Source organism: Canis lupus, chromosome 33 (assembly GCF_003254725.2).
Source record: "Canis lupus dingo isolate Sandy chromosome 33, ASM325472v2, whole genome shotgun sequence".
In the NCBI taxonomy this organism is placed as follows: Eukaryota; Metazoa; Chordata; class Mammalia; order Carnivora; family Canidae; genus Canis; species Canis lupus.
The window spans coordinates 25,214,515-25,235,927 of record NC_064275.1 but is presented as its reverse complement, the minus strand read 5'-3'; the positions used below and the strand labels follow the sequence as shown (position 1 = coordinate 25,235,927).

The following is a 21,413-nucleotide window of genomic DNA, read 5'->3' as shown; positions in this document are numbered from 1 at the left end:
CCTCAGAGGTTGGGAGGTCAGGCTGATATTATGTGGCTCAAATCCTCAACCCTCTAATCACATAGTTGGCCTTTCTGTCATGATTCACCCCCTGTTTTGATTCCTTTATTTAGCATAAACTCACATGTAGTCCAGTGGTCTAACATAAAGAACAAAATGCCCCTATTACTCAAATTCCAGGGGTTTAGAAGCCCCATCCCACAACATGGGGCAAAGAGCAAACAAATCTTTATAAAACATCCCCAAACTTACTGTCTGATCTAAAAAGAGTTGTACCTTTGGGCATAAGTAGTATCACCCTTAGTCTTTTCTATTTTATACATATCTGACATTAAGTCAAAAATTGGGGCACACAAAAATCTAGGGAAGAAAATACCTTTTTTCAAGAGATAACTACGATTCAGAGATGACTCAGATATTAGGACTCACACAATAACTACTGTTAATATGTTAAAAGATATAACTCAAAAGTTGACAACATGTGTAAACAGATGGTGAGTTTCACAGAGATAGAAACTATTTTAAAAAGAGATCAGTGGAAATGCTGGAAAAAGCACAGTATTAGCAGTTAAGAATTTCTTTGAGGATTTCATTAGCAGGGACACCTGGGTGGCTCAGTGGTTGAATGTCTGTCTTTGGCTCAGGGTGTGATCCTGGAGTCCCAGGATTTTTTTTTTTTTTTAAAGATTTTATTTATTGATTCATGAGAGACACAGAGAGAGAGAGGCAGAGACACAGGCAGAGGGAGAAGCAGGCTTCCTGCAGGGAGCTTGACGTGGGACTTGATCTCGGGTCTCCAGGATCTGGCACTGGGCTGAAGGCGGCGCCAAACCGCTGGGCTATCAGGGCTGCCCCTGGAGTCCCAGGATTGAGTCCCACATCAGGCTTCTTGCATGAAGCCTGCTTCTCCCTCTGCCTGTGTCTCTGCCTCCCTCTTTCTCATGAATAAATAAATAAAATCTTTTAAAAGAGAGAGAGAGAGAAGTTCATTAGCAGACTAGAATTAAGCAAAGAATAAATGAATTTGACAATAGATAAATAGAAATTTTCCAAATGGAAACATGAAGACAAAAAGAATAAAGAAGGGATTGATAAAGGAAGAGAACAGCCTGCAAGAATTGTGAAACAATATCAAATGGCGTAGCATGGATAACTGGAGTACCAGAAATAGAAGAGAAATGAGGCAGAAATAGTTGAAGTAAAAATGGCCAAGAATTTTTTTCAGATTAATGAAACCACAGATCCAAGAATCCTAGAGAAACCTAAGCAGAATAAATAACAAAAAAATATATACAAAAAAATTAAAAACCTCACATTGCTGCAAATCAAAAATAAAGAGAAAATTATGAAAACAGAAATAACAGGGCAGCCCGGGTGGCTCACCGGTTTAGCGCCACCTTCAGCCCAGGGTGTGATTGTGGAGACCTGGGATCGAGTCCCACGTCAGGCTCCCTGCATGGAACCTGCTTCTCCCTCTGCCTGTGTCTCTGCCTCTCTCTCTTTCTGTGTCTCTCATGAATAAATAAATAAAATCTTTAAAAAAAAAAAAAAGAACGAAAGAAAGAAAGAGAAAAAACGTAGAAAAAAAAATCATGTGCCAAGGAACAAAGGTAAGACTTTCAATAAACTTAGCAGAAACCATATAAGCCAAAAGACAATGGAATGACATTTTTAGAATGCTGAAAGAAAAAATTATCAGCCGATGGTTCCATATACAGCAAGAATATCTTTAAAAACTGAAGGCAAAATAAATGTTTTTTCCAGAAAAACAAAGCTGAATATACTCATTGATAGTAGACCTGTACTGTAAGAAGTATTGAAGGAAATTCTTCAGACAGAAGGAATAAGACATAAGATAGAAATTAGATTTTCATTAAAGAGTAAGGGAAATGGTAAAAATGAAAGTAAAATATAAAATGTTATTTTTAATCAATGTAAAAGTTTTCAAATTAATAACTATGTATTTTGTGTTGTAACATGTAGAAGTAAATTGTAGGATAGTAATAGGACAAAAAAAGTTGAAGTAAATATAATTGTTAATGTTTTAAAATTGTAAGTGAAGAGAATATTTTTAGGTAGACTGTGATAAGTTATGTATATGCATTGCAAACCCTGAAGCAACCAGAGAAACCATAAAAGAAGAGGTATCCCTTATAAGATAATAGTGCAGTTAAAATGCCATCAGGGAAATACAAATCAAAACCACAATGAGATCCCACCTCACCCCAGTGAGAATGGCGAAAATTAACAAGACAGGAAACAACAAATGTTGGAGAGGATGTGGAGAAAGGGGAGCCCTCTTGCACTGTTGGTGGGAATGCAAACTGGTACAGCCACTCTGGAAAACTGTGTGGAGGTTCCTCAAAGAGTTAAAAATAGAGCTATCCTATGACCCAGCTATTGCACTACTGGGTATTTACCCCAAAGATACAGATGTAGCAAAATGCTGGAACAGACACCTGCATCCCAATGTTTATAGCAGCAATGTCCACAATAGCCAAACTGTGGAAGGAGCCGTAGTGTCCATCGAAAGATGAATGGATAAAAAAGATGTGGTCTATGTATACAATGGAATATTACTCGGGCATTAGAAACAACGAATACCCACCATTTACTTTGATGTGGATGGAACTGGAGGGTATTATGCTGAGTGAAGTAAGTCAATCATCATATGGTTTCACTCCTACGTGGAATATAAGAAATAATGAAAGGGATTATAAGGGAAAGGAGGGGAACTGAGTGGGAAAAATTAGGGTGACAAAACATGAGAGATTCCTAACTGGGAAACAAAGAAAGGGTAGTGGAAGGGGAGGCGGGCAGGGGAATGGGGTAACTGGGTGACAGGGCACTGAGGAGGGTACTTGATGGGATGAGCACTGAGTGTTCTATATGTTGGCAAATCAAACTTCAATAAATTAGTAAAATTAAAGGGTCAAAATCTACTTACAGGATTAAGATTACAAACTATAGATAAGTGTTAATAAAACATGATCATTAAAAAAAAAACTGGAATCATAAAATGCCCAGCAGAATAATAGATTTAAACCTAACTGTATCAATAATATATTAAATATAAATCATCTAGGTTTTGACTTTAAGAGTCTTACCAAAAGGCTATATGGGACATGAGAAATGCTGTTTTCTAAACCTGTCTTTGTCCCTCTAGGATGCCTTTAAATTATGCTTATAAACTGGCCTATTCTTTCATTAGCTTATTATTTTCTTATATCCTCACCTCACGGGATATTTTTTTCCTGAAAGTTTTATTTAGATAAATTCATTTATCTAAGTTCAAAAGTTTGTTAAATAAATTTTCACTCTGTCAGGTTTTTGCAGGTGATAGGTTTATAAATAAATAGTTTCACTACTACATAATATAAGTTGCCAGTTTTCAGAATCCTTGCAATTTTTCCAGCCTACCCCTGCTGTGTAGTCACACAGCTAGTGCCACATATTGTAGGCTTTTTCATGGTATTATCCTGTGTCTAGCTATCAATTTCATTATTATTCATTACTATATCACACACTATCCCAAAATTTAGTAAGTTAAAGTAATAACCGTTCCATCCAAGATTGAGTGACATATTCACCCCCACCCTGGAAAATACAAAAATAATGTACTCAACAACAGGTTTGAGGCCACAACATCAGCAATGAGGGAAAGTCTATAGGAAACAAATGATGTGAACTCGATGATTGGCATAGCTTAATGTCATGGATGTGTCCTTCCCAGCTTCTGCCTTCCATCTCATTTCCTACACTCACATACAGATGTCCTCCATCTCACTTTTCTTTCATATTCCTAGAGTAATTTGCTGGCATAACAGAAAATTTCTGTTCATCTGTTCAGAGAGGAAGGGACTTCACATACAATATTGTGGTTCCATGCATCTTTCTAGAATGTTTTTTTTCCTAGAATGTTTTAAAAAGCTTGATTGTCATTTCATGTATTCTCCTGTTAGCTATGATTATGACCTTTATACTCATGGAGAAACTGAGATACTGAGACATGGTGACTTTATTTCAGTCACTACAGTCACTTTAATGTTATAATGGAAAGACACTGGAATGCTCAGACACTTGGGCTAGGAATCAATCCTATGTGACAGGGCAATGACAAGTGACAGGCTCAGATTTCCAATCTCTTTCTGACACATTCTCCAGTCAAATGTGCATGGAAAGTATACCTTTTCCTGTCTTGTACCCTTTGTGTTTCCTAACTCTTTGCAGCTGGGTTTTCTGCCTCAAGCTTTGACAATCAGTAACCAGTCAAAGTCTATCTCTCTGTCGTACTAGTACTTTTCAGTGCCCCAAAGTTTCCAGGATGACAGCAAAGCCAGGGGTTACCTATTGATGACCAGAGGCGGGATAGAGGGGTTCTGCTCTTCTGTGAGCAGAGATGATAGAGTAACAGAACCAGAAACAGGGAGGAAGAGAATGAATGGCAGGTAGTAGATTTGTAAGTGGGGGTCCTTAAACATGGAGGCAAATGGTGTGGGGTACTTAAGGAGTCTGTGATTGTGGCTGTAAGTTGACAAAGGGATTGTGGGAGTACATGTGAGAAGACTATATTCTCATTTTTTCATCTTGCTTTGTTGTGTTCAATGTCTCTTTTGCTGCCAGACAACACATGTGGAACTAGCTCAGAAATTTATATTCAGATCCCTGTACTTCCTTCCTCAACCAGTAGGGCCATTATCTATAAAGACCACTGTCCTCTCCCCAGAATTTGTCTCTTTGTCTCTCTCTCTCTCTCTCTTGATCTTAACCCTGAGGGTCTGGAGATGGGGGCTACCCTGGCAGGCCAGTTCTACTCTTTTCCATTTAATTTGATCTTAGAAGTGGTTTGATGATAGTGGGGTAAATACTAGAGCCTAAGGATAGAAGGTGGGCTGTAGAACGACTGAGAGGGCCTGGGTTTCAGTTACTCTCATTTCTGACACACAAACAGCTTATAATGGTCTGTCTTAAAGCTGATCTCATTTTTTTTAAAAGATTTTATTTATTCGTGACACAGAGAGAGAGAGAGAGAGAGAGAGAGAGAGAGGCAGAGACACAGGCAGAGGGAGAAGCAGGCTCATGCTGGGAGCCCGATGCAGGACTCGATCCCGAGACTCCAGGACCGCGCCCTGGGCCAAAGGCAGGCGCTAAACTGCTGAGCCACCCAGGGATCCCCAAAGCTGATCTCATTTTTAAACTTCAGTTATCCAACCTTTAAAACATCTAATGTGGAAATTATCTACAATCTTAATTTTATAGAAAAAATAGTCTTCAAATAATATTGATTTCAGAAAAGTAGTTCTTAACATCTAATTGAACTCAATAGCATTCAAAATCTATTATCTGATTTCATTCTTTGGGTAAGAGACGAAACAACAGGACAGCAACTTTTCCTGGAATCTTTAATTACATTGTTCAGTTTTGACAGTATCTACTGATTCTGCTATAGAAGATAAAGAAATTGGCACACTTTTACAGTTTCTTACTATCCTTTAAACTTTTGTTAGTTTTACTTATTTTTAAATTCTTATGTTCTGTTCTATTACTTTAGCCTCCGTATTTTTCAACTTCCATTTTATGTTGAAATAGATTCAATGACAGGCTACCAGTGTTTAACCATTATGTATCAATTAGTATTTTCATTCACCTCTTGGTTGGTTGGATTTTCCTTCTTTCTCCTGCCTTCCTGCTTTCCTCCTTTCCTTCTCTCTCTCCCTCCCTCTTTCCTTCCCTTTCATATTAAGAGATAGCATTTACAAAGTTTATTAATAATGTACAATTTGGTGGAATTTTACATGTGTTAAGAAAACCCAAATAAATTCCTTTAAGGTATCTTTTGCTTATAATTCATTATAGACTGTATTGGAAAATGAGTTAATGTGTCATTAATTTTTCTTCTTTAGGTTATGCAATGCTACCTCTCTTTTCCTTTTCTCATAAACTGTTTTCATTTTTATTGGCTATTCTCTATAGATTCTCCAATATTTCTTTTTTCTTTCATTTTTTTTTTTTTTAGATTCTCTAAGATTTCTTAATGTCAGTATAATTCCTTACATACCTGTTTTTCCCAGTAACTGTGCCACATGCTGGAGATTCAAAGAAAGAAAGTTCTCTCAAGGGCTCTTTGGAGAAAGAGATATGAAAGAATGATGACACCGCGTGATAATAGTATAAGAAAAAGTGTTTCAGATTCAGAGGCAGGAGAAAGGAAGCATGATTAACTCTCTGTAAGTAAAGGGATTGGAAAATTGGGAGCTTGGCCTAAGAATGTTAGTAAGATGTGAAGAGTGGAGAAAAAAGTAGGTTAGACCAAGAAAAACCTATGGATTTACCAAAAGTTTGATCAGAAGTTACTCAGAGTTAAGAATTCAATGGGTGAAAAAGTTTTGTGATACTTAAGTATTTAATTCTGAATTTGACAAAAAGATGTCTTCTTGGATTTGAAATGTTAAATTCTGGTGAATTCAATCCAGTATTCTCTTTATAGTCTTTAAAATGATCTTATATTCTATTTGGTCCTTAGACTCAAAATCTGGTTCTGCCCTCATATGGCATATGGGCCCACATATGTCATAGCTAACTATGACACAACCACAGTATTGTTGAGAGAGATTCCAAGTTTTGTTGAGAGAGATTCCAAGTTTTTAACACAAACATTTTAGAAAGAACACTTTGCTTTTATTAACTCATGTTAATTATAAAATAGACTCTACTCCTCACTCTCCAGTAATAATGACAGTTCCAGATTGCTGTGAGGGCTCAAGTTTTCTCTTCTTGATTGTTTTGCATTTTCTTACAAGTCAAAGTGTGGTCCATGGGCCAGCATCGGCATGTGGGGGCTGTCAGAAGGCAAAATTACAGATGCTACTCTAGATCTACTAAATCAGAATTTGCGTTTGAACAAAAATCGTTAGGTAATTCATATTTATATTAAATTTTAAGAAGTACTGACCTAGGCTGCTTTTAAAATTCAATTATTGTGGCCCACCTCTTATGTAATTACCCTAGGGTGGGTACCAACCATCAGTGTATTTTAAAAGCCCTTTGAGTAATTCTAATTTGCAGCCAAAGTTGAGAAACTTCTACTTGTTGAGTTTTGGTATAGAAAGAAGAATATCCACAATTTTCTGAAAAGGCTATTAAAATGTTCCTCTATTTTTTAGTGATCTGTCTGAGGCTGTATTTATTTCAAATACATTGAGCAAAACAATGTATCACAACAGATTAAATACAGAAGGAGATAAGAGAATCTAATTTTCTTCTCTTAAAATGGATATGAAAAAGCTTTGCAAAAATGTAAAAAAGTACCTCTTCATTTCTTCAGAATTTTTGCTGGGAAAAATACTTATTTTCATAAAAATGTTTTTAATGTAATAATGTATTATTATTTTTCATGCATCAGTAAATAATTATTTTTAATATTTATGGTTAATTCTAATATGGTAAATAAACATCAAGAGAAATAAATAGTAGCTTGCTGGAGCCTTCTTTTAACTGGTTTTTACCAAAGCTGATTGTTAAATTTTTCAGGAATATTGTGAACTAGTTGTACCATAAGAACAAATTCTAGAGGATTCAAAGGTGGTGGAGTAGTAAGCACCAGGAATCTGTCCCCTTACCAAGACAACAATTGTACTGGCAAAATATGTGTAATGTAACTCTTGGAACTCCAGTCTATGGAATGTTTGCAACATCTAGGGGGAGTTTTGGAAGATAAATTGCAGTTAATTTTAGTCAATTTCAGCTCTAAGTACAAGAGGAGCTACCCTTCCCCTCCACCTCTGCTCTCCACCCTCGCACCCTGGCAGGTAGCTTTCTTTGCATGTTTCTGGAGCAGCTTGCATACGCTTTGAACCAGGGTGAGCAAAAAGGACTCTGTCCTCCAAATACTGGTGATCCGTGTTTTGGTCAATGATTGCTGCAGAAATTTAGGCAAAAATCAGGGTAGCCATTGTTGTTGTACCTACCCCCATTGTTGCAAGTCACTCTCCCTTTGGCTGAAGTGACTTACAGGGGATTTAAAGGGATGGTGCCCCTTTTTACCTTCTCCCATTTTTTCTTTTCCCCCTTTCAGAAGCCAGACATTAAAAACTAGGACATTCAAAAGCAACTATGCATGAAAATGGCCCATCCACTTTATGGAAGCCCTCTTGAGAGCTAGGATGGTGCCCTATATATTTTTTTAGTCTCTCCACTATGCATTATGCCCTGGGAGGTGCTCAATTAGTAATTGACAAATAATTGAGTTCTCAGTATTTAGCTAAATGTCTATTACATCAGATGTTTAACCCTAAGATGCAGTTATTAATTCAATGAATACCTTTAAACATTTATGATATAAAAGAGGCTGTGCTAAATGCAAAAGACAGATACGGTCTCTGGTAATGAAGCTTTTGTAGAGATAACATTAAACAAGTAAATCATTTAAAGTACGAGGATGATTGTTTTGCAGAGAATGATGTGTACATGAGAGTCACTAACTTAGTCTGGGAGATCACCAAAAGATGTCTCTCAAAGTGAATTGGAGAATGAACTGACCAGCTGGAGTATAAAGGGAGTGTTCTAAGTAGAGGGAATGAAAAAAATACCATCTATTCAACAAATTTATTATGAAGAAGGTACTCAGTAACAATTTGTTGAGTGTAGACTTATTTAGCACACATGGGCTTACCTTGCCATTAGAAGATCCAAGCAATTTTAGGTGCCCTGGGTTTTCATGTAATACATTCTCAAGAATAAATAATAAGCAGAATAGAAAGACTAATAAAAATAAATAAAATTAAAATAATAAATATGGAATGAATAAGTTAGTTCCAAAGAATGCCCATACAACACAGAGAAGATAAGAGAATTGGGGCAAGCTCTCTAGAATGTGTAACTCTCAGTACCACACAGGCATAAAGAGGAAGTCAATATCTTAATGGAAAGAGTTTCCCAGGGAGCAGAGACCCAACACCAGTGTCTCTATAGGAGTCCTGTAAGTTATCTTATTACTAGGTCTATAAATTATGCAGCCAAATTCTTCATTCATATTAATCAGTCTGTATTTCTTTTGTCTTACAGCCTAATTAAAATGTATGCAAGGAAAGTGAATGAGAAGATTGATAATCTTGAGGGTTGAGAGAAATAAAGCAGGAGACAGAGGCTAGAGCTGCATATCTTTCAGGGATCAGAAGGGAGGCTGTAATTGCTCTTTATACCAACCTTCTTAACTTCGTTTTGGCTCCAGATTGAATACACCTTCCTAAATGGTGTGCTTAGTACTGTGAAGCGGTAAATGGATAAAATCTCTTAATTGTTAAATAAATATTCTGATAAAACTCAAGGGGAGTTTATTGAGGAGGACACATCTGGGATTTAGAGATAATTAGTAAGTCCATAAACTTTCTTATGATATTGATCTATAGCAAATCTTCACATTTATTAGTCATATCAGCATGGTGGGGTGACTTTGTTAAGCTTGCTGATACTTTAGTGATAGAATCCTTGAAAGTACATAGGAAACATCTGAGATGTCAGTTTGATATATGACTTGAGTTCTAGTGGCTTCTTTGTGCTAACATAGTAATTCATTATATATTAAATATTAATTGATTGATTAATTAATAGCTGTATCCTGAGGCCATATTATAGTATTTGGCAGTTCTTTTTTTTTTTTTAAAGATTTATTTATTTATTTAGAGAGAGAGAGAGGGAGAGAAAGAGAGAGGCAGAGACACAGGCAGAGGGAGAAGCAGGCTCCATGCAGGGAACCTGATGTGGGACTCGATCCCGGGTCTCCAGGATCCCACCCCGGGCTGCAGGCAGCGCTAAACTGCTGTGCCACAGGGGCTGCCCAGTATTTGGCAGTTCTTCAAAAGAGGATGCTAGGGCACCTGGGTGGCTCAGTGGTTGAGTGTCTGCCTTTGGCTCAGGTCATGATCCCGGGATCCTAGAATCGAGTCCAGTATGAGGCTCCCCATAGGGAGCCTACTTCTCCCTCTGTCTCTGCCTCTCCCTGTGTCTCTCATGAATAAATAAAGTCTTTAAAAAATATTTTAAAGGGGGGCAGCCCAGGTGGCTCAGCAGTTCAGCACCACCTTCAGTCCAAGGTGTGATCCTGGAGACCCAGGATTGACTCCCACATCAGGCTCCCTGCATGGAGCCTGCTTCTCCCTCTGCCTGTGTCTCTGCCTCTCTCTGTCTCTCTCTCATGAACAATATATATATATATATATATTTTTAATATTTTATTTGTTCATGAAAGAGAGAAAGGCAGGGACAGGCAGAGGGAGAAGCAGGCTCCCCGCAGGGAGCCCCATGCAAGCTGGGACTCAATCCTGCACCCTGGGGTCATGCCCTGACCCAAAGGCGGATGCTCAACCACTAAGCCACCCAGGCGTCCCAAAATTTTTTCTTCTTCTTTTTTTTTTTTTTTTTAAGAGACAGAGCCCTGCTACATGCCCTAAGATAACCTGATAAGAAAATTCTTCAAACTGATGGTCTGGAAAAGTCCACATCACAAAGCTTGCTTAGAGGCCTGGAATTTATTTTTAGATCCTAGATCAAAAATAAGCTACATCAGTGCTTGGCACATGGTTTGTACTTAGTAAATATTTGTTGAATGAGTATTGAATAAGAGCTTTGTAGTTGTACCTCCTAAGAATTTTCCACCCTTTGATTTCAGATTCCTCCTGCCCTTGGCTCTAGGTGTCTCAGGATGAGAAAGTCACCATTTCCCCCTATAGGACTTCCTCATACATTAATGAATGCTCAATAATGATTCATATAGAATAGTCCCCACCCTTTGCCTTACCATGTCTTCCAAGGTTTCTGCCTGGCACCACATGTTCCACGAAGTACCCAGAACCTGCTGATTCTGTGGAGGAATACTCTTAAAGTTAAAAGAAGCCTCAATCAGGTCTCTTGGAGCCTGGCCTATTGCAGACCTTTGAGTCAATTAGCCCTAGTATCTCTAGAACCTACAGACACAATGGGAATTCTAATAGTGATCACTTCCTCAGCTGTCCAAGGAGCAGCTCCCACCCAACCTTTGCCATCTCCAAGGTAAGGATGCCTGGCCTCTTTAGCTCTCCTGCTCTTCCATGTGCCAGGGTTCCTGCAAGGTTCCTGCTTATTCCTGCTCAATTTTGGGCAAACTGATACTGGCTGAAGATGCTTAGCTAGAGCTGAAAGGCATTGGGACCTAAACATCAGGATAGGAAAAGAAACTGGCCAGCTTCTGCATCCCTCAGTTATCTCTGATGTCTCTGGAACCAGAACATCAGTTCATTCCACATTTACAGCCCTTCTAAGACCAACCTGCCATCCTTGCTCTCCATCTCAGAGCTTATCCAGCAGGAACAAGGAGGCACCTGCAGCTCTGCAGATAGAATAGGTCCCCAAATCTTAATCTCATTCATCCTCAAAGATAGATGATATGCAAGGACCTGTAGAGACCAGAGCCTGGAGCTGGGCAAGAAAATACACATTAAGGGCTTCTGTACATTCTGAGTTTTAAGGAATACAAAAGGATGCAACAAAAGTCATCAGATCTGGTCTCAGTTTTCCTAAAGCCAGTTCAGTCTGTCCAGGGTCTAGTGCCTAATCAGGAGTGCCAACACTCCCAGGAGGAATGTCAGAAGAACAAAAGTTCTGATTCCCATAGAGAGCCATCTCTGACATCTGTTGCTAGGAATCAATTTGTGTGAAGTTGCGTAAAGAATGACTATTGACAAATGGTCTGAAATGTACCCCATGTCTTTTTTAAGAAAAATTTTTAAAGATTTTATTTATTTATTCATGACAGACACACAGAGAGAGACAGAGAGAGGCAGAGACACAGGCAGAGGGAGAAGCAGGCTCCATGCAGGGAGCCCGACGTGGGACTCTATCCTGGGTCTCTAGGATCAGGCCCTGGGCTGAAGGCCACGTTAAACTGCTGAGCCACCCGGGCTGCCCTGTACTCCATGTCTTATTGGTCTCCTTGGCATACAAGAACAGATCCCAAGCAATTTTTTTTAAGATTTTCTTTCTTTTTTATTCTTATTTCTTTTTTAAGATTTTATTTCTTTATTATTATTTTTAAAAGATTTTATTTACTTATTCATGAGAGACACACACAGAGAGAGGTAGAGACGCAGGCAGAGGGAGAAGCAGGCTCCGAGCACGGAGCCCGACGTGGGACTCCATCCCAGGTTTCCAGGATCAGGGCCTGGGCTAAAGGCAGCGCAAAACCGCTGAGCCACCCGGGGCTGCCCATTATTTCTTTATTATTGAGAGACAGAGAGACACGGAGACATAGGCAGAGGGAGAAGCAGGCTCTCTGTAGGGAGCCTGATGCGGGACTCGATCCCAGGACCCCAGGATCACGATCTGTGCCAAAGGCAGACGTTCAACGAACCACTGAGCCACCCAGGTGTCTCGATCCCAAACAATTCACAGAGGAGCAACCCTGTGTCCTCAGCATAGGTGGGACACCAGTCTGCAGATGCAGTCTGTAGGCAGGCCAGTCCTACTTAAAAGATGGACACTGAAGCATAGACAGGTATACTGTACTTCCCAAAGAAGACACTCATGACTCATTACCTATGAGTGCCAGGAAATACAGAGGAATTATCTTTTCTTAGGTTTTGAGTATGGGTGTTTGGTCGGGATCAAACACGGGATCCTTCTGGAATTTTTGCTAATGTAGGGGAACATAATCCATAAGGACCCAGTGCTCTGTTGGGGCAAGTATAAACAGATATTTTCATACAAAATTCAAATCTCATAATTTATACTTTACTTCATCCCTAGGGAATCCTGATTAATGAGGATTTAATTTGATGACCGTATTTAAATATAACCCACAGAGACCAGCTGTGTGATAGGTCTGTACATCATCAAGCAGTTTCAGCTGTTGATGCAGGCTGCTGAATGCCTCCGCCCTAAACAGCTGCAGTTGGTACTCAGCAACATTCTTTTGCTAACTGGCCTCGATTAGAAGGAAGAGACTGCAGAAAGTGTTCTAAACACTGGCTCATGTTGGACTCTGGAAAGGCTGTCCTGGTTCCACGGCTCTAACTCGACTCTTAGTTCCAGTGGCCTTGCTATTGAACCAACACTTGATTTGCCCACTGTGGCTTTGACCCTCCTTCTCTCCTAGTCCCCATGAAGCTCCTTTGAAAATAGCCTATTATCTAGTACTTTTATTTTTGTAAATAGTAGCTTCAGCTATAATAAATATGGAGGAAGAGAAGTAGTAATAACAAAGATAATCATAATTAAAGACTTTTTAAAAACCTTAATTAGGTTTTTTTACTTGATGTATAGTTGACACAAAATGTTACATTAGTTTCAGGTGTTCAACATAGTGATTCAACAACTATGTTATGCTATGCTTACCACAGGTGTAGGCACCATCTGTCACCATACAACACTATTACAATACCATTGACTATATTCCCTATGCTGGACCTTTTGTCCTCATGAATTATTCATCCCATAACTGGAAGCCTGTACCTCCTACTCCCTTTCATCCATTTTGTTCTCTGTATTGTTGGGTCTGTTTCTGCTTTCTGTTTATTCATTTGTTTTGTTTTTTAGATTCCATATACAAGTGAATGCATATGGTATTTATCTTTCTCTGATTTATTTCACTTATCATGATACCCTTTAGGTCCATCCATGTCACAAATGGCAAGATCACATTCTTTTTTAAAGTTGAGTAACATTCCATTATATATTCCATATATATGTATGTGTGTATATATATATATATATATATATATATATATACACTGTATTTGTATGAATTATGCTAGTTTTAAAAAATTAGCTAGGAAGCATCCCATTTCTACAATCTATGTAGATTATCTAGCGTAGGAAGTATCTGTTCATTGAAAATCCCAAAAGCATTTCCCTGTAAAACTATCTGGGCTGAAAAGTATACTTATTTCAAGAAAAATGAATAACTTCTCAATTTTTTCTCTATGGTAATGGCCTGTCAGTTTTTTTCTATTTTTTAAATTCAAATTTCACACACACCCTCCTTATTCTTTTAGTAATTTTAGATGTATAAAAAAATCAACAGATACAGTTTCACATACTTGCCCCCCCATCTTCTCATCACCCAGTAATTTCTCCTTTTATTAACATCTTGCCTTAGTGTGGTACCTTTATTGCAATTGATGAACAAATACCAATACATTATTAACTACAATTCATAGTTTACATTAAAGTTAACTCTTTGTGTTATATAATTCTACAGGTTTTGAAAATTGTCATGTATCCAAATTGTCATGTATCCACCATTATGGTATCATACAGAATATTTTCACTGCCTTAAAAAAATCCCCCTGTGCTCCACCTGTTAATTCCTTCCTGTCCCCCCAAACCCTTGGCCAACCACTGATCTTTTTACTATCTCTAGTGTTGCCTTTTTAGATTGTCATATTGTCGGATCATCCAGTATATAGCTGTTTTAGACTGACTTCTCTCATTTAGTAATACACATTTAAGTTTCCTCATGTCTTTTTTGTGGCTTAAATGCTCATTTCTGCTTATCACAGAATGATATGGCATTGTATGGATGTACCATAGTTTATCCACTCACCTATTGAAGAATATCCTAGTTATTTCTAGGTTTTGGAAATTATAAATAAAGCTTCTATAAACATTTACGTGAAAGTTTTTGTGTAGATGTAAGTTTTCACCGAATATGAGTAAATATCTAGAAGCATGTTTGCTGAATAGTATGGTAAGTCTATGTTTAGCTTTATAAGAAACTGCCAAGTTGTCTTCCAAACTGGCTGTGCCATTTTGCATTCCCACCAGCAGTGATCCTTGTCTGCATTTGATGTTGCCAGTGTTTTGAATTTTTGCCTTTCTAGTAAGGATGTGGTGATCTCATTGCCATTTTAATTTGCAGTTTCCTAGTGACGTATGATATTCAGCATCTTTTTATATGCATATTTTCCATCTGTATATCTTCTTTGGTGAGGTGTCTGTTTAGAAGTTTTGCTTACTTTTTAATTGGATTGTTTTCTTATTGTTGAATTTTACTAGTTCTTTGTATATTTTGAATACTAGTCCTTTATCAGGTATGTGTTCTGCAAGTATTTTCTCTCAGTATGTGGTTTGTCTTTTCATTCTCTTAGCCCAGTTTTCCAAAAGATTTTCATTTTAATCAAGTCTAACTTATCAGGTCACCACCCCCTACCCCAGTTCAGGCTCCCATGGACCATGCTTTTGGTGTTGTATCTAAAAAGTCATTGCCAAATCCAAGGTCATCTAGATTTTCTCTTATATTCTAAAATTTTTACAGCTTTGCGTTTTACATTTAGGTACGTGATCCATTTGGGTTAATTTTTGTGAAAGGTGTCTGTGTCTATATCCTTTTTTTTTTTTTTTTTGCATATGGGTATCTAATTTGTTCCAGCCCCATTTGCTGAAAAGATACTTCTCCATTGAATTGCTTTTGCTCCTTCATCAGAGCTCAGTTGCTGTATTTGTGTGGGTCTATTTTGGGGCTCTCTATTCTGTTGATCTCTTCTTTCTCCATTATCACTGTCTTGATTACTATAGCTTTATAGTAGGTCTTGAAGTCAGCTAGAGTCAGTCCTCCAGTTTTGTCTTCCTCTTTCTACCCTCACATCTCCTTCAACTTCTTCTCCTTTATTCTGTATTGTGTTGGTTACTCCAGATTTTTCTTCCCCTGTAAACCTTAGAATTAGTTGTGGGATTTTTTTTTTTTATAGTCACAAAATAACTTGCTGGGCTTTCAATTTGGATGTTGAATCTATAGATCAATTTTACTTTTCTTATCCATGAACATGAAATGTTTCTATTTATTTAGGTGTTTCATTTCTTTCATCAGTTTTAGGGCTTCTCTCATATAGATCCTGTACATGTTTTATTTGATTTATGCCTAAGTCTTTCCTTCTTTCAGTGCTAAATACCATTGTTTTTTTATTTCAAATTCCAATTGTTGATTGCTAGCATACACAAAAGCAATTGATTTTTGTACATTAACCCTTTATCCTACAACCTTACTGTAATTATTTATTAGTTCCAGATGTGGATTTTTTTCTGTTGTTGCTTTATATTTTTTGTTTTGTAGTTTATTAGAGATTTTTCTATATGTACACTCATGTTCTGCAAATAGACAGTTTTATTTCTTCCCAATCTGTATATCTTGTTTTATAGTAGAGAGAAATTACAGTAAAATGTTGAATAGGAGTGCTGAGAGAAGACCCCCTTGCCTTGTTCCCAATCTTAGGGGGAAAAATAAAGAAAAAAAATTTTTAAACAGTAAGAATGATGTTAGCTGTGGGTTTTTGTAATGCTCTTTATCAAGATGAGTCAGTTCCTTTCTATGCCTAGTTTTCTGAGACTTTTTTTTTTTTTTTTGGAATGAATGGCTGTTGAATTTTGTCAATTTTTTTTTGCGTTGATTGATGTAATTGATTTTATATTTTTTGTGTATATATTTATATATCCTAAAGTTTATATTTCTCAAGAAATTGTTTTTATCTCTCAGATTTTAACATTTATTTGTATAGTCATACATCAGATTCTTATGAATTTAAACATTTGTTCATTTAACAATTATTTATTGAACATGTACTCTGTTGAAGATATTACCCTCAGGTTGGAGAATACATTAATAAATGAGGCTGTATGAAAGTTTTAGGATAAGTTTGTATTTGGCATAAGGGAAGGTGAGAATGAGGAAGAAAGAACTGGAAAAAAGAAGACCAAGAGGGAATTGGGCAACAGTAAATCAGAGAGGATGTGATATTTCCATCTCCCAACTTGTTTTCATTGCACTCTTAATTGAGGAATGGTCACTCCATAAGGGATAAATAACTGAATGATGGTAGGCATCTGGGATTTCTGCAGCTTCTAGTGTTCAGAATATCCAAACCCCTTCCACAAAAAAAAAAAAAAATCACACACTACTTCGTGATCCACTTCTTGTCCACCAGTTCAAATTATTCATGTCATTCCCTAGTCCATGCATATGCTGCTCCATTTGCCTCCACTGCTCTTTTCCCTCTTATCTGATGGGTCAACTCCTAATTATCTTTTATTTTCTTGAATTCTCTCAGGGCCTAAACTGCTTCCATTAAATTGCATTCTAAATTATTTCCAGTCTTTCAGTGCTCTTTAAAAAAAAAAACCTGTTTAGCTCTTTAACCTCCACCCAGTATTATACCTTCATTTTCCTAGTGTTCACTGTAGTTCTCACTGAATGACCCAGTCTGTGCTGACCCAAGAATGAAATGCAGGGCCCTAAGATCTACTTAAGATACAGACAATTTTCTAATCTCTTCTCCTCTAAGAAGATTTCATTATGTTAAAACTAGATCTGTTCTAAGGCTGAATGTGGAAACAAGGAAGTAAGGAGAAAGACAATGTTTGTGTAAGGGAGTAACTATTTCAATAGGACCCCAAGCAGATGGTTTTGATTTTCTCTGAGACAGAAGTTCATCTATCTGCTCCGAATGTGAGGAGGGTGTTAAAGGTTTGAATAACTGTTTTATTTTTTTTTAAAGATTTTATTTATTCATGAGAGAGAGAGAGAGAGAGGCAGAGACATAGGCAGAGGGAGGAGCAGGCTCCACGCAGGGAGCCTGATGTGGGACTTGATCCTGGGACTCCAGGATCATGCCCTGGGCCAAAGGCAGGCACTCAACCACTGAGCCACCTAGGCCGTCCCAAGTTTGAATAACTGTTGTGGGAAATGGGGGAGGAAGCTGAGTACACACAAAAGATTTGGAGTATGCTGAGGATGAAGTTGGAAACTGAGTATGTAAAATACGTTAAATTTTCTCCTGCAACATGCTGCACTTTGAAGGTACAAGTGAAGACTGGTGGTTGCACTGATCCAGGCTTTGCTGGGTACTGGTAGTCAGCAATGTGAGAATATGATGTACTGATGCAGTACTGCAGCTTTGGCATTTGATAGTTACTTCATTTTTATTTTATTTTATTTATTTATTCATGAGACGCAGAGAGAGAGGCAGAGGGAGAAGCAGGCTCCATGCAGGGAGCCCGATGTAGACTCAATCTGGGGCCTCCAGGATCACACCCTGGGTGGAAGGCAGGCGCTAAACCCCTGAGCCACCCAGACACCCCTTGATAGTTACTTCAAATCCTGGCTCTGCCCCTCATTATGTGAATTTGTGCAAATTCTTTAATCTTTTCAAACCTTATTCTATCCAGTATAAAATGGTGATAATCGAATGTACTTCCTAGATTCTAAAGATACTGAGTGGCCTACCGCGTACTATTCTTGGACCTGTAAATACAGCTGAGACCAAAAGATAAAAATTCCTGTCTTTTGTTCGTAATAATGTAGTGGGGAGAAAACAAAGATTCAAAAGGTGGCAAAGTGGGCAGCCCGGGTGGCTCAGGGGTTTAGCGCCTGCCTTAGGCCCAGGGCGTGACCCTGGAGACCCGGGGTCAAGTCCCCCGTCGGGCTCCCTGCTTGGAGCCTGCTTCTCCCTCTGCCTGTGTCTCTGCCCCCCTCTCTCTCTCTCTGTCTCTCATGAAAAATAAATTTAAAAAAAATTTTGTTAACCCGGTTCTCATTTTTCATAGTAAAAATGGAAAGATCGCATTAGACGACCTCCTTCCTCGCTGATTCTAAGAGCAAGCCCCCTACCCCCACTCCCTTCTGCAACAGCTCATCCAAACAATCCTGTAACACCTGGTACCCGCAGTACGGGGGCTCCACTAAAGTCCAAGCCCGCCGTAACCCGGCTCAAGGACCGTCCACACTGCAGGGAGACCGGAGCCCCGCCCCCCCAGCAGCCCAGTCGCTTCCCCTTCCCACGGCTTAACACCTGACCCCCGCCGCTGCACGCACGCACGCCCTCCAGGCATTTCCGGTTACTCCGCGGATCTTCTTCCGGGGCACTCGCTCGCGTCTGCGCCGCCCCTCCGCCGCTGTTTAGAGGCCATTGATTGGCTCTTTCTTTGAGGAAGCCGAGCATTTCCCGGCGCTGATTGGCTTCCGTCATTGTTGATGGGTTAGTTACAAACAAGGCGTGCCTGGTCTCCGTGGTAACGCCGTGCCGATAGCCCTGATTGGTCGCGGGACCTAATCCCGTCTTCCGTCCCGACTGCGAGTGGTTGAGTCCCCCTGACGGGGCGCGGCGGCGGTAGGTGCCGCGCACGGGATTCCCGAGCTGACGTGGCTCGCGTTTGGGAGGGGGCCCCCGGTGCCTCCGGCCGCACGCTCTCCCAGGTGAGTCCTCCCTTCCTTGAGTCCTTTAACGGTCACCCCCGTCCGCGGGGGCCGCCGCCGAAGCGGCCACTCTCGGGTCCCCTCCCTGCCCGCTCCTCTTTCCGATTCCGTCCGGGATCCGGCCCTACACACGCCTCCCTTCAACCCACCAGGCCTAGTTCTGGCTGCTCACAAGCAAGCGGGCCCCGTCGCAGGGCTTCGTGGGCTCTCCCCGCGCGGCCCGCCCCTTGCCCAGGACGTTTCTTCTCCGGGAGCGACGGAGACGGCCGTCTGGTCAGTCCTGTCAGTTCGGCCTCGCTGAGGCCGCCGCGGGTACGCAGCAGGCTGACGTCGGGGAGAACCTGCCCGCCCCTCCCCCTCCCCCACCCCCACCCCCCGCGGCGCTCAGGCCCTAAACAAACTTAGTTTCCGGAAAGGGAGGCGGGACCCAAAGGAGTCCAAGCTCTGGAAGGCGGAGATGACAGAAAACGGTGACGACGGATAGAACACCAGAGGGGGCCTGTCAGACGATCCTGCGTAAGGACGTGCTGGCGAGATTCGGAGACCGGAACGAGCTCGGCGGTGCCATCCGCACGACCCTCCCAGGAATCAGAGGTGGGCGGGCCGTTAGAAGAAACCAAACCCCGAAGAAAGTTCTGGAGGAAAGAGCAGTGGATTTGGTGGTGTGGAGGATGCCCCTCTGCTGAAGGGGAGGGCTGTGTCGGGGAGACGGGAGGCTGAGTCCCCTGACCAAAGAGGAATGTAGTTGTCTGACTTATTTAAGGAGTTCCAGTTGGTCTGTGGTGACAGGACGGCTTAGGTGAGGGGCAGGGATATTTAGAGTCACTGGGACAGTCCTTGGGCCTGTGGCGGTAGTTGGAAGCTTTCTGAGCTTTTGAAGAATCTTAGAGGGCAGCCCGGTGGCTCAGCGGCTGAGCATCTGCCTTCGGCCCAGGGCATGACCCCGGGGTCCCGGGATCGAGTCCCCCCCATCGGGCTCCCTGCATGGAGCCTGCTTCTCCCTCCGCCTGACTCTCTCTCTCTCTTTCTCTCTCTCATGAACAAATAGATAAAATCTTTTAAAAAAAAAAAAAAAGGTTAAAAAAAAAATAAAAGAGCCTTACAGTTCTTTGAGAGATGGCAGTGGAGAACTCCTCAGAGAAAGGCCCAAGAAGGCCTTTCCAGAAACATAAAGTAACTAAATCTCTGCGGTTCAGAATGACTATGAAGAGTCAGACCTAGGTTAAGTTGGAAATGGCAAGCTTTGGTCGTGGAATAGACACAGGAAAAGTTGAAGAGGCCTAAAAAGTTGCAAATCTTATACACCGATCGTTTCAGGGCTTTTCCGTTTTCATCCCTTATGACCGGGGGATGAACATCTAAATAATGCGCCTGTCTTCCCTGCGTGACATGTGACCACATCTGTAGTTCCCAAACATTTTTTTTTTTTTGCAAAAGCTATTAGTAAAACATTTTTGAGCAAGCATATCCCAAATATATTTAGTTATGGATAACGGTGTACATAGCACAGTAAATGTTATATACAAGATCATATTTTTTATGATTTTATTTATTTATTCATGAGAGACACAGAGAGAGAGAGAGAGAGAGAGAGAGAGAGAGAGGCAGAGACACAGGCAGAGGGAGAAGCAGGCTCCAGGCAGGGAGTCCGACGTGGGACTCGAACTGGAATCTGCAGGATGATGCCCTGGGCCGAAGGCGGCGCTAAACCGCTAAGCCACCCAGGCTGCCCTACAAGATCGAATTTAAAAAGATGAAAAAAAAATTCCTGCCTACACTCTAGACACTCCCAACCCAATTTGGGGACCACATAAAGTCGTTTACTTAATTTACAAGAAGGCTGTTTACATTTCTAAGGACCTTCAGGCTGGATGGGTGAACTTTTTTTTTTTCTTTTTTTGAGGTTCTTCTGGGATAGAACCTCCTAAAAATCATCTTTAAGAGATAATTTTTTCCCCCTTTCTGCTTGACTCTTAGAGGCCCCCTCCCTTTCCCCTTTTTGCATTAATGGATTAGTTAAAGGGATATTGATTTTACTCATAAAAATAATAAATCATTCATAAACTTCTCTTGGTTAAATACCAAGAATAAATTATTTGGAATGCATCGCACCTCCGATCATTATATGCCAGTCTGTTGTTAGGAACCAGTATATAAAAGGTTAGGCTCTGTAATGCTATACTTTTAATTAAGCCAC

General features: G+C 40.1%; 2 protein-coding genes across 10 annotated transcripts in view; one reads left to right on the top strand and one right to left on the bottom strand.

Moving 5' to 3' along the window:
* The window catches only part of EAF2 (ELL associated factor 2), a 189,162-nt gene that overhangs the window by 103,117 nt on the left and 64,632 nt on the right, over window positions 1-21,413 (bottom strand). The window lies entirely within an intron of this gene.
* Window positions 19,040-21,413, top strand: part of GOLGB1 (golgin B1) — a 97,524-nt gene continuing 95,150 nt past the window's right edge. For 5 of the 9 annotated variants that reach the window (XM_035709852.2, XM_035709849.2, XM_035709854.2 and 2 more), the window contains exon 1: window positions 19,040-19,216. The gene's annotated coding sequence lies outside the window, so the exon portion shown is untranslated. Of the gene's footprint in view, window positions 19,217-19,621; window positions 19,811-21,413 lie in introns of all 9 variants that reach the window. The other 4 variants (XM_049105512.1, XM_035709848.2, XM_035709847.2 and 1 more) reach the window with 3 other exon arrangements.